The sequence below is a fragment of the Melanerpes formicivorus genome, unplaced genomic scaffold (assembly GCF_026170545.1).
Source record: "Melanerpes formicivorus ecotype bairdi unplaced genomic scaffold, bMelFor1.0.p_v2 SCAF_22, whole genome shotgun sequence".
Lineage (NCBI taxonomy): Eukaryota > Metazoa > Chordata > Aves > Piciformes > Picidae > Melanerpes > Melanerpes formicivorus.
Window position 1 is genome coordinate 7,287,449 of NW_027142374.1, and position 13,653 is coordinate 7,301,101.

At 47.8% G+C, this 13,653-nt stretch overlaps 1 protein-coding gene across 1 annotated transcript in view; it reads right to left on the reverse strand.

Moving 5' to 3' along the window:
• LOC137447981 (serine/threonine-protein kinase PAK 3) overlaps window positions 1-13,439 on the reverse strand; it is a 90,592-nt gene extending 77,153 nt beyond the window's left edge. The window contains exon 1 of the mRNA XM_068152032.1: window positions 13,360-13,439. The gene's annotated coding sequence lies outside the window, so the exon portion shown is untranslated. The remainder of the gene's footprint in view (window positions 1-13,359) is intronic.
• Between the last annotated feature and the right edge of the window lie 214 nt (window positions 13,440-13,653).

The window sequence follows — 13,653 nt, forward strand, 5'->3', positions numbered from 1 at the left end:
GAAATGATGTTTCAGTAGTGTTTGTTCCCAAACTCTTGATTTTGTTTGGCCACAGAGAGAACTCTCTAAGGAACAGCGAAGGCTGTTTGCACAGCTAAGCACAAGGAAAAATTCATTCCACAGATTTATTTTTCATGTTACTGAGGAAGCTAAGGTCTGCTCTGACATAGTACAGACAGGACCAAGCATTAGTTTGAAAACAGAAGTCCACAATCCCAGAAAAAAAATATCTCTATCCTAAGTTCAGAGTCCAGAAGTCAGCAGAGTATGAATTTTCTGGCAAAAGTTGGGGGGCAGGAGTGTTCTACTAAGACTCTACTAAGAATCTAATCCTAAGATTATGGAAAGATATGTTCATGAGATGCTGAACCCAAGATGGTCCATAGGGTGAGATCAGTCTTAGATGTGGAGACCTTTTCATACCACTTCCAGTGACTGACTTGTTAAAAAAACTCAAGAAAACATTGATTTTAGCATGCACCCACAGGATAGGAGGACACTCACAGCAAATTTAGGAAAGATTTGTTCTCCATCCAGTTCAGATGAGACACAAATGTAGAAAGAAACAAATATTTCAAGAATGCTGCCTGTGGCCTTCTGGCCAGCTTCAGTCACACGTATAAAGCACAACAGTGCAGAGCATCACGCTGCAGCCCTCACCCCTGGATGTGCCAGTTGGGTGTTCAGAGTACAGTCAGGCTTATTAATCTGGTGCTTAAAGATGTCACCTAATCAGGAGCTAGGATCAGGAAGAAATCCCCAGCTGACATTAAAATGTTAAATGCAATGGACTGAATCCAATTATTATTGTTATTGGAATTGCTAATATGCGGGATGGTGCTGGAGAGCTTGATTTCCAAGACAAACACGTGACATCAGGGCCAATGGAGACAATGGAGACTGAAGCTTTTGACCTGTTCTGCTCTGCTGCTGTGCCAGGTCAGTGACTCCTGCCACCCCAGGCCTGCTCACACCCAGGCAGATGAGAAGGTCCCATGGGGTGAGGGAATCCCTGTCCCAGCAATGGTGTTGAGGTGCTCTCATGCATCACAGCAGCTACAAACCTGCACAGCTGCCCAATTATTCCACTAATCCCCATCTTTCATGAGATATTTGCTTCTCTTGGTACCTGTGAAATACAGTGCTCAGGGATTTATGGTCCCTAGTAAACCCAGCATATGTACAATGAAACTGTCTTCTTCCATGAGCAAATGAGTTTCTCTCTGTGAAGAGATTTCACAGCAGGTCTTCATCTCTTCAGGTTGCACACGTGCCAATGCAACAAGATAGGTTTCCTTGTCATGAAAGTGCCTTTGCAGTTAGCTGATAAGTTGCCTTGCCAGTTTGAACTGCTTCAATGCAAGGATGTATCATAAACCTTCCTCCCAAAAAATCCTTCACAGCATAAGAGGAAAATGACTGTGGTGTGTTGACAGCCTTCAACTATCTGAAATCACTTTGTGAAGTGGGACCCCACCCAGCCAAGAACAATCACCCTTAAAATAGAAATCCAAATTCAATACCTTTTTTTTTTCATGAAAGAAAAAGCAACATGGTTCACTGGAGCACCCATTTCACCTTTGTATCACATTGACACCTTCACTGACAATCACATTTAGCTTCTGCTGGTGCCCCGTGGAATCCAGGAGGATGGGGTCATCCTACTCCTACCAGAGGTGAAACCAGCAGCCCGGCTGAAGTGCATGTACACTAATGCACGAAGCATGGGCAACAAACAAGAGGAGCTGGAAGCCTTGCTGCAGCAGGAAAGTTATGATGTAGTTGCCATCACAGAGACGTGGTGGGACGACTCACATGACTGGAGCGCTGCAATTGATGGCTACAGGCTCTTCAGGAGAGACAGGCAAGGAAGAAGGGGTGGAGGGGTGGCCCTGTACGTCAGGGAGGCACTAGATGCCATTGAGATGGAGATTAGGGACGATCGGGTTGAGTGCCTCTGGGTAAGAATTAGAGGGAAGGCCAACAGGGCTGACATCCTGGTTGGAGTCTGTTATAGACCACCTAACCAGGAGGAGGATGTTGATGAGTCATTCTATAGGCAGCTTAAGGCTGTCTCAAGATCGCCTGACCTTGTTCTCATGGGTGACTTCAACTTGCCTGATATCTGCTGGGATCTTAACATAGCAGAGAAGTGGCAATCTAGGAGGTTTTTAGAATGCATGGAGGACAGCTTCTTATCCCAGGTGCTGCGAGAGCCTAGCAGGGGCAAGGCTATGCTTGACCTCCTCTTCACCAATAGGGAAGGGTTGGTGGGTGATGTGGTGGTCGGAGGGTGCTTAGGGGCCAGTGACCAGGAGATAATTGAATTCTCATTATTTGGTCAAGCTAAGAGGGGTAGCAAGAAGACCTCCACTCTGGATTTCCGGAGGGCGGACTTCAGGCTACTCAAGGAACTAATTCAGAGGGTTCCTTGGGATAAAGCCCTTAAAAACAAAGGGGTCCAGGAGAGCTGGTCCTACTTCAAGGAAGAACTGTTGAAGGCTCAGGGACAGGCTGTGCCAATGTGCCGGAAGATGAGCTGCCGGGGCAGATGGCCAGCCTGGATGGTTAAAGAACTTTTAATGGAACTGAGGGAAAAAAAGAGGGTGTATCACCTTTGGAAGAGAGGGGAGGCAACCCGTGAAAAAATTAAGGATGTTGCTAGGTCTTGCAGGAAGAAAATTAGGGAGGCAAAAGCGCACTTGGAGCTTAGTCTGGCCTCTGCTGTGAAGGACAACAAAAAGTCCTTCTATAAATACATTAATAGCAAGAGGAAGGGCAGAGACAACCTCCACTCCTTGGTGGACACGGAGGGGAACGTTGTGATAAGGGATGAGGAAAAGGCAGAGATACTTAACACCTTCTTTGCCTCAATTTTTACTAGCAGGACAGAATGTCTTCCAGACAGCTGGCCTCCAGAGCTGGCAGAAGGAGCCAGGGGGCAGCATAGTTTTCCACTGTTCCAAAATGGGGTAGTTGGTGATCTGCTCAGCTGCCTGGATCCCCACAAGTCCATGGGACCAGATGGGATCCATCCTAGGGTGCTGAGGGAGCTGTCAGAGGAGCTGGCCAAGCCGCTCTCCATCATTTTTCAGCAGTCCTGGCTCACTGGAGAGGTCCCAGAGGACTGGAAGCTGGCCAACGTGGTGCCCATCCACAAGAAGGGCCGGTTGGATGAAGCAGGGAATTATAGGCCTGTCAGCCTGACCTCAGTGCCAGGCAAGATCATGGAACAGGTCATCCTGAGTGCATTAACACAGCACTTAGAGGATGGCCAAGGGATCAGGCTCAGCCAGCATGGATTTAGGAAGGGCAGGTCCTCCCTCACCAACCTGATCTCCTTCTATGAGCAGGTGACCCGCCTGGTGGATGTGGGGAGGCCTGTGGATGTAGTTTACCTGGACTTCAGCAAGGCCTTTGACACCGTCCCCCATAGCAAACTCCTGGCCAAGCTGTCAGCCCATGGCTTGGACAGCAGCACTCTGAGCTGGGTTAGGAACTGGCTGCATGGCCGAACCCAGAGAGTGGTGGTGAATGGTGTCACATCCAGCTGGCAGCCAGTCAGTAGTGGAGTCCCCCAGGGATCAGTGCTGGGCCCTGTGCTCTTTAACATATTTATTGATGATCTGGATGAGGGCATTGAGTCCATCATCAGTAAATTTGTGGATGACACCAAGCTGGGGGCAGGAGTTGATCTGCTAGAGGGTAGAGAGGCTTTGCAGAGAGACCTCGACAGGCTGGACAGATGGGCAGAGTCCAAGGGCATGAGATTTAACACATCCAAGTGCCGGGTTCTGCACATTGGCCACAACAACCCCATGCAGTGCTACAGGCTGGGGTCAGAGTGGCTGGAGAGCAGCCAGGCAGAGAGGGACCTGGGGGTGCTGGTTGATGGTAGGCTGAACATGAGCCTGCAGTGTGCCCAGGCGGCCAGGAGGGCCAATGGCATCCTGGCCTGCATTAAGAACAGTGTGGCCAGCAGGAGCAGGGAGGTCATTCTGCCCCTGTACACTGCACTGGTTAGGCCACACCTCGAGTACTGTGTCCAGTTCTGGGCCCCTCAGTTTAGGAAGGAGGTTGACTTGCTGGAACAAGTTCAGAGAAGGGCAACAAAGTTAGTGAGGGGCTTGGAACACAAGCCCTATGAGGAGAGACTGAGGGAGCTGGGGCTGCTTAGCCTGGAGAAGAGGAGACTCAGGGGTGACCTTATTGCTCTCTATAACTACCTGAAGGGGGGTTGTAAACAGGCAGAGGTTGGTCTCTTCTCCCAGGCAGCCAGCACCAGAACAAGAGGACACAGTCTCAGGCTGTGCCAGGGGAAGTTCAGGCTGGAGGTCAGGAGGAAGTTTTACACAGAGAGAGTGATTGCCCATTGGAATTGGCTGCCCGGGGAGGTGGTGGAGTCGCCGTCACTGGAGGTGTTCAGGAGGAGACTTGACAGGGTGCTTGGTTGCACGGGTTAGTTGATTAGGCAGTGTTGGGGGATAGGTTGGACGCAATGATCTTGAAGGTCTCTTCCAACCTGGTCTATTCTATTCTATTCTATTCTGTTCTATTCTACTCAGTATCCACCTCCCTGTTCTTCGTGTGATAGAGTAGATAATGGCTCCATACCAACAGTCTTTACAATGAAAGCTACCATCTGCATTGAGGCCACTGGCAAAAGAATAGAGGCAAACTGGCACTGGATTTAGTGGCATCCTACTGTCCTGATGCTGTGTATCCATGCTGGACTCCATACAACAGGATGCAGTCAAATGTAATAGGTGATTCCATTACATTGCTCCAGTTTACACCAGTGTGAATAAGACTGGGCTCCTGCCCTCGCTTTTCCTGTGCTACCAGCATTGTATGCTGTGCGACTGCCAGTCTGAATGCCAATCCAGCCTGCCTCTGGCTTTCTGCAGGACCCAGACTCTTCTGCTTCAGTGCATCCTTGAAGTCAAAACAAGATGTTTGCTCATATATATTTTTAATCTTGTTGCTACCCTGGCTTCCTCTCGTTCTCTGTCTTGCACAGTCCTTGGTTCCAGACCAGGGAAACTGGTCAGTTACCTTGCACAGCCATAGAGAGAGCCCCTGTGGGAACCACAGCTGTCCCATGGTGAGGAGAGAAAATCCCAGAAGTTCAGCAAAGCAGGGGAGAAACTGTCAGAAAAATTCTTCATCATGAGAGGAAGAGAAGCATCATCCTTCTGGCAACACTCATTGTTGCACCTCAGAGGGCTGCACACAGCCCTGCAGCCATTTCTGGAGACAGCAACTCCTTGGGGCAGAGTTCAGGCTGGACAGCTGCAGGACACACTCTTTACAGGACTATGTGACACATGGCTAGAGACTCAAAGCTGGAGAAGAAAGACCTTTGTTGCCCAGCAAGATGGGTTTACCTATCACTAACACTTCAGCTCCCATTAACTTGGGCTGAAGGTCCCAAGGGACCACCTTATCCAAGCCCAGTCACCCTAACCAAACTGTCTTCTTGTAGCTAACACCTGCAGGTCAAGCTACAGTGGAGGCATCAACAGCCAGCCTCATCCCACTCTCCCTGTGCACAGGGCAGACACATGAAGCCTGGGCTGCAGGATGAAATGCAAAAGAAGCTGAGAAAGACATAGGCAGTACAGCTTTAACTAAGCCAAAAGCTCTGTTCACTTATCTGCACAGACGTCATCAGAGGAACCTGGTCCCTGTTCCTTCAAGCATGTTATCACATAAGAAGCTTGTTATCACATAGGACATGGGCTCCACCTCCCATAAAATATCTTCTTTGTCCGTTCAGGCTGAGGCATGAAGAGCGAAGATCCTCCTCCTCCTCCCAAGGAGTTAAGTGATTGTACAGTCTCAGCTACACTTACCAGTGTCTGCTGTGAGGGGAGAGGAGACTGACTTGCCCTTTGGAGGTTCAGTTTCTTCACCACCTGTCTCCTCCTTGCACCCCGCATGGCAGCTGCAGTCCTTTCAAGGTGGTGCATGGTACAGGAGAGACTGACTGCACAGCAAATCACCTGCAGTCTAGACAATTGCTACGGCAAAAGGGACTGGCATTGCTTCATCCTGCTGCTGCCAATTATCTCCTGGTTGCACAATGAATTCCTTATCACCTTCTCTCACCAGAGCTGGGCAGCAGGAGCTCTGCAGCCTTTCTTTTGCCTCACAAATCACTGCAGGGCTGACAAGTCCCATGGACCAGGAATAGACTGCTCTTCTGGCTCAGAAATAGAACCCATACCTTGTCTTCACTCTGCTGAAAATGTGCCCTCAAATGGCCTGTGATGCCATTTTTGTCTTCTAATGGAAGCTGAATGTTCCTGCTTTCTCCATCAGGAATTAAAGCTGGCAGTGCGAAGCCCCAGTTCTGGCCACTCGTTGCACCACACAGCAGCCAAACAGGTCTGTCCAAGGAGAGGGGCACTGGGCAGACTGGAAGTCCCAGGGTGGGCAGTGCCAGTGCCTGACAGAACCCACAGAGCTACAGCTGTCACAGACAGGCAGTCTTGTACACTCCAGCTCCTGGCACTGCCACCCTCAGGACTTCCTGGAGAGGTGGAAAGTCACGATGCCAACACCAGTCCCCATGGAAAGAGAGTAAGAAAATGTGTTTCACTTTCACCCAAGTGATCTGTCCAGGACCAGCTGGATGGATTCAGAAGACAGGAGAAGCAAAGTCTTACCTATTTCATAGAATCATAGAATGGTAGAGATTGGAAGGGACCTAAGAGATCATCAAGTCCTACTCCTCTGACAAATCAGGATCACCTAAGGCAGGCCACTCGGGAGCTGTTTAGTGGTTTGATGTCAGAAAGCATTTCCAGCTTCACAGCCTGGGAATTCTTTTGGTTGTGGTTCAAAAAGGCCAACTCCAACTCACAAAAGCTCACATATCATGTAGGAATTTTCCTCCCTCTATTGTTTCCAGAAATACAAAACCAAATTCTACCTCAAGAGAGCTGCAGGGTGACATTTGCTTCTGCCCTGTCCTGTGCTGTTCCACCTTCATCTTCAGGAGTGCTGGCCCAGAAGCAATGTCTGAGCTGTAGTAATTCCACTCCATGAGCTACCCTAACCTTATGTAAATAAGACAAACAGAAACAGACCAATCTTATCCAGCTTAAGGGAAAAGGAGAGGCCAGTCCCATACACATTGGCACTGCAGAATAGCTCACTGTGCTTCAGACTCCACTTTCCTCTACTAACTGCTGTACTTTGTAATTTTCCACACAAAAATCATTCTGACCCTGCAGTAACCTGTCTGTCCAGAACTGCCACCACTGAACTGACAGGTCTGTGTCATTACACCTCCCTTACAGTGTCCTTATGCTGACAAGACCTGGAAGGGTGAGCTGCTCTGAATGGAAACAGTCTGGATGTGAGGGATAAAATGAGGATAGCCATCAAATCCAGGGGCACCATCAGTTTTCTCTCTAAACAGACAGCAATCCCTCCTCCCCGCCTCCTGGGCACACCAGCCTGAAGGTTACCTCCTTACTGCAGCACTGGCCACCTGTCTGTGAATTCAACATGTGAATGCTGCACTATTTTGCACTTTTTCCTACACTTGCCCTAAAGAAGTCATCGTGACCCTGCAAAACCCTGAGACAATGTTGTGCATTCATGAGTGCCACCTGCTGGCACCTTCTCCTTTAATTAACCTTTACAAAGCCACTGTTTGGTGTGCAGCCCTCCAGACCCAAAGCACATAGGTACAACTGGCTCCTGTTCCCTCCCTAGCAGGGGAAGTCTGTGCCTTCTCTGATATCCCAACTTCTCCATTCTCAGCAGCTGCAGGAAATAAATCTGGTGCATTCATTCTGCAATCTGCTACAAGGGTTGTCTAGTAAAATGAACATGTTTTCCTGGTAGGGAAAGGATAACAGTTAAGGAAACACTTGGGATCTCAGGACATTCTTTGTGATGCCTCTGATAGCTGGATATGAAGATGTGAGTGCAAAAAAAAACCCACACATCCAGCACATACATATCCTGGCTTCATCCTCAAAAGATGTTCTGGCCCCTTGGAATGTCAGTTTCTAAGGACTGCAGCTGCAAAGAAAGCCCCAAGGCTCAAATTCCCAGTTATCCTGCAGAGAGCAACAAAGAATGGTTCTACCATGAGTGATCTCACCCCTAATCACCACACTTGTAGTGAAAGTCATTGTGGGACAAGCATGGGTAATTTATCCAGTTCTGCAAGAGAGAAGCCAGAGGATCCCAAACCTGCACACTTTGCACAAAGGAATATTTCATTAGAGAAGCCCAAGTCAAAAGCATTTGATGGACACCATTGTTTACTTTGCTCCCCAAAATATCAAGGAGACTTAGCAGAGCCTTGCTTTGCCCTCCGAAAGAAAGCCATGCAGTACCTACCCTCATCGGGGCAACAGTTACACACACAGAAGCTCCATGAAGAGGAAGTGCTGGGAACATGACAATCTAAGCGACAAGTGATATGAAGGCTGCTGAGAGATGAAGAGCAAAGGACTGGAGAGTACAGTGGATGAAAAACATCCAAAAGTGCAACAAAATCACACTCAGATAAAGTCTCCTTGACACAATCTCTGGAAAGAGCAGAGCCACTTCATCTCTGAGCCACATAGGTTTAAGATTTGTGCTCTCCTTCTGTGGCTGTCCCTGACACGAAGCCAAACTCATCCTTTTACACTCATAATTAATGCCCTGTAGGACAAGTTCTTCTTATTGCCTTGTACAGAGATATACATTAGCCTTCACTGAGATCACAGCACCCAGTGCCCCTCTTGCTTGTTCTGTCCTCTCCGCCCACTCCTCCTGTTCATTTTTTCACCTTCACACTGGAAACAATCTTATAATTCGAGCCTGCAACAGATACTCATCCTGCAAAGAGCCACCTCAAAGCAGGAGGCTTATATTCCAAACTCTCTCAACATGACATTTGAGTTATGTGCACTCCTGATGACAAAAGTGACTAACCAACATTACCAGGTTGCTGCAGTGTCAGTTCTGTGCTCACTCTAAAAAAGGCAATGTTTGGTGGCAGAGAGTTTAGCAAACAAAATAAGACCCCAGAATTTAAAGTTCTGATAATCCATCTTGCAAAAGGAGCTGAAATGAGATCAGTGCCTGCAACACAGTAATGAGAAGGTTAAGATGCATCTCAATCTTGGCCACTGTGTACCACTGCAGTGAAAAGTTCTGAGAGTGGTGGGTGCTTGAGCCTTTTTTATTTTGAAACTAAAGCATTAACACCTTTGTTGGTGACACAGACAGTGGCATTGAGTGCACCCTCAGCAAGTTTGCTGACGACACCATGCTGTGTGGTGAAGCAGACATGCTGGAGGGAAGAGAGGACATCCAGAGGGACCTTGACAGGCTGGAGAAGTGAGGCCATGACAACCTCATGAGGTTCAACAAGACCACATGCAAGGTCCTGCATCTGGGTCAGGACAATCCCAAGCACTGATACAGGTTGGCCAGTGACTGGCTTGAGAGCAGCCCTGAAGAAAAGGACCTGGGGGCGCTGATGCCAGTGTGCACTTGCAGCCCAGAAAGCCAATCACATCCTGGGCTGCATCAAGCAGCCAGCAGGTTGAGGAAGGTGATTCTCCCCCTCTATTCCACTCTGGTGAGACCCCACCTGGAGTACTGCATCCAGTTCTGGAGCCCCTGTTACAGGAAGGATCTGGAGGTGCTGGACTGTGTCCAGAGAAGGGCCACGAGGATGATCAGAGGGCTGGAGCACCTCTCCTATTGGGACAGACTGAAGGAGTTGGGGCTATTCAGTCTGGAGAAGATAAGGCTCTGAGGAGACCTAATTGTGGCCTTCCAGTATCTGAAGGGAGCCTACAAGAAGGCTGGGGAAGGACTTTTTAGGGTGTCAGGTAATGATAGGACTAGGGGGAATGGAATAAAACTAGAAATGGATAGATTCAGATTGGATGTTAGGAAGAAGTTCTTCACCATGAGAGTGGTGAGACACCGGAACAGGTTGCCCAGGGAGGTGGTAAAGCCCTTTCCCTGGAGGTTTTTAAGGCCAGGCTGGATGTGGCTCTGGGAAACCTGATCTAGTGTGACGAGTCCCTGCCCATGGCAGGGGGATTGGAACTAGATGTTCCTTGAGGTCCCTTCCAATTCCCTAACAATTCTATGATTCTGTGAGAAGCACAACAAAGACTGGCGGCTGGAAATAAGTAAGGGGAACATTTTTAGACCAAAGCAATGCAGCACCAAAATAATTTAGTAAGTGGAGCAGTAGAGTTTCTCTGACTTAGAGATGCTGCAAATGAAGGATTTACCCAAGATTTGACCTCCACACACAAAACCTAACAGTACCCAGCTACTGGGAATACTGTACTACAGTAGAAGAATTTTTTGCTCTAAAGGTTGTTTTTTAGAGGGCAATGGTCCAATCAGGAGAAAAGCTGGGCTTAACTTGCTTAATCTTCAGTGAGGTTTGAGGGTTTGATCAAGAATTCCCTAGAAAAAAAAACAGTGCTGTCATCACTCACCTGTTCTGCATGGGCAGAGGTATCACAAGCACAGGCAGCGGCCCACCACCTCTGGGGAAAGGAGAGTTTCAGATACCAAGGGAGGAGTGCAGCCCAGGTTCTCATTGAAACCCACGGTTCACATGAGGATAGTGAACAGTTACAAAATGAAATACCAATGTCTCCCACTGCAGAATCCATTTATGAGTGACCAGAGGTGAAATGTTAAAGTCGAAACGAGCTAGCACGTGCGGAAGGACTGAGCCACGGAGCCATGGAGTTCAGCACATGCCCAAGGCAGCTTCACACAGGCTACATGTCCAAGATAATTCCCAGCCAAGAGAAACACCCTCTGGACACAGACAATGCTGAAAAGCTAAGTGTTTGGCAGATGAGAAGGGAAAAAAAATGTGTAATCTTTGAAGGTAAAAGACATTACTCGTGCCCTCAGTAACTCACAGATGTGTTTCTCCCTATCTTGTCTGCCAAACATTTCAAACCAGTGTCGCATTTCCTACTAAACCATGATGCCCACACAAGGAAGCTCATGTGAGCTGCAGCCCATGAGACAGTACAGTGCTTTGAAAATGAAGTTTCCAAAAGCATTTGAGATAATGGATGAAAAGAGGAATCAGAAGAAGCAAAGAATGAACACAGAGACAGAATTTCTCTGTACAGCAGAGCTCTAAGCTTCAAAATCACATGGCAATCCCAGCCTTCCTGGTTTTAACAGGAAATAGACCAGGAGACAGACTGAGGGCTCTGAGGCAATTCATTCTCCAACATGACAATGCAGTCTACAGCCAGAGCATCACAATGTAGTCATGCTGCCTGTTTCTCGATGTGAAAAGAGATCAAAGAGCAAAAGGGAATGGATCCAGTGAGGCACAGTGCAGATCTGCAGCTGCGCTCTTCTCACAGCTCACCTAGCTGAAAGCAGGGAGTCTGTGCAAGCTGTGGCTATCTGCCCCTACACAGAGAATGCCAAGTCCCCCTGTCCTGTGCCTGATGGACCACACTACACACTTTCTGAGAGTCCCTGTCAGACTTCATGGGCACACAGCACTGCTGGTTTACTCCAGCACAGAAGGGTCGAACTCCTGAAAGGTATGGCTGCAAACAAAACCCAGGAAAGTTCATGTCTTTAAGAACTTTTATCAGCTTCAGTTCCTTTTCTCTTCTGTTTTGCTGTCACCCATCACTACAACTAAATAGCATTTGGTCTTGTCACCATATTAACAAAGAGATATTGCAGATTCAGAAAGCCAAACTCAGTCTAATCTGCTGCATATTCACTCCTGGTACATTTGATGGGAAAGCACAGCCTAAGAAGGAGAGAACTAGGGGACTCCTCACTTGGAAATTAAAGTTTTTGATGCCTACTCAACTCATAAAAGAAACATTGCAAAGGGGTTAAGACAAAGAATACTTATAGTTGGGATGATCCTATACAGGCATATCAGTAACTGCTGTTAAACAGCATGGAAAAGCCTGATTCACAGCCCCACACAGGATCTGGGACAGAGAACATTAGCAGCACAATGGAACCTCTAGCCTTTGCACAGTCTTTACAACAGACAGTCACTATCCCTGCAAAACTTCCTCGCTTGCACTTCATATCTGTATTATCTTCCATGCTCATTTTGGTCTGGATCTCAAAAAGGTGCTGTTCATCTCTTCATCCCAATAATCACCTCCCCAGTTCTGCACACCCTGGAGCTGCTTGTGTATTCCCATGCCTTCAGAAGTCAGGGTGCTCCAAAATCCAAAGAAAAATAAAACAGTGCTGAATGCTCTCCTCAGGCCATCAAAAACACAGGGTAGCACTGTAGTATGGATGCAGCACTTTCTGCTACTGTGCCAGCGTTTTAGGAGGATTCCTGCTTTTCTTTTCTCTTCCTGATGCCTCCTCACAAATTAAGCTCGCTCCCTGCCTGGTCCTCGTTGCAGCTGCAGGGAACAGCAAGCCATTTTGCTTGCATGGCTGCCTCTGCATTTCAAGCTTATTTGTATGAGACACTGCCACCCAGCACAATTTGCATACATACCAAAATGTGAGACCTGCACAAAACGAAGCAGGAAAACCATTTGTCTCTCCTCTCAAATAAGGCTAATGGCATGGAGACTTTGCAAATGTTTACTATGAAGTGTTTCCTAAGCCTCTGAGCCATAGAATTTGTACATAAAAGGAGGTTCACCCTCTTCCCCCAGTCCCACAATCCTATTTGCTTCAGATTAACACAAGTGACCTCTGCTTCACTTGAGCTTCATTCATCGCCCAAGGAGTAAGGCCTGGTTTTGCTGAATTATTTCCCTGCCATCATGAAATGCTATTCAGCTGCATTGGAGGGGACAGGGCTGCAGATGCCAGTGTAAGCTTTCTATTGCATTAACCGTTCAACACCCAGACAAGATTCTTACTTAAACCATCCTCAGATCAGGATTGTTGCTGAAAACCATGACATAAGTACAGAATGCCTGAATTTAACACACCAAAACACCAGGCACCAACACGTGATAAAGAAAACAGGGTTGAACTACATCCTGCTAATTACACGTGATCATACACGTCAGGGGACAAAGCAGCTCTGCCATGAAGCACTTCATTTCAGCTCCTCCTGCAGCTCCCTCCTTCTCTGTCCTCAAATGTGTCAGTCACCCAACATGCCCCACAGATGCCATCTTCCGAGTGCATCAGAGGTTCTGGGATGGGTGCTTTTTGAAATGGCTTAATTTAAATTGACATATGAAGTGTCACCTCCAAATTAAGTCAGGCTGAAGAAAACCCTTCAGGACCTTTCTGTCCCTTTTCTCTCTCTTTCTTCCCCTCTCACTTTGCTTTAAAATTTGACTTGCATGTCACTCACCTCTCTGGTCACCAATAGGAAACAGCTCCTACCTGAGAGGTGTCTTCAGTTGCAGACTGTAAGGGCAGGGAGGATGTGCCCTCATTTCCCCAGTCCTCCAAGAACAACAGCCCAGACTGAAGTCCTTCCACAAGTCAGATCTCCTGTGTCAGACACAAACCCAAATTATTCTGGCACGTAAACACAGATCTGTGCTGAAAGAATAGCCATTGGGCAATTAACAGAATGAGCATTAAATCTGTCTAGCTCCTTTGTTCTGCAGGCAGGCTGCAAGACTGACTGAACCCTTTTACTTGGGCAAACAAATATTAGGCCCAATTTCCAGC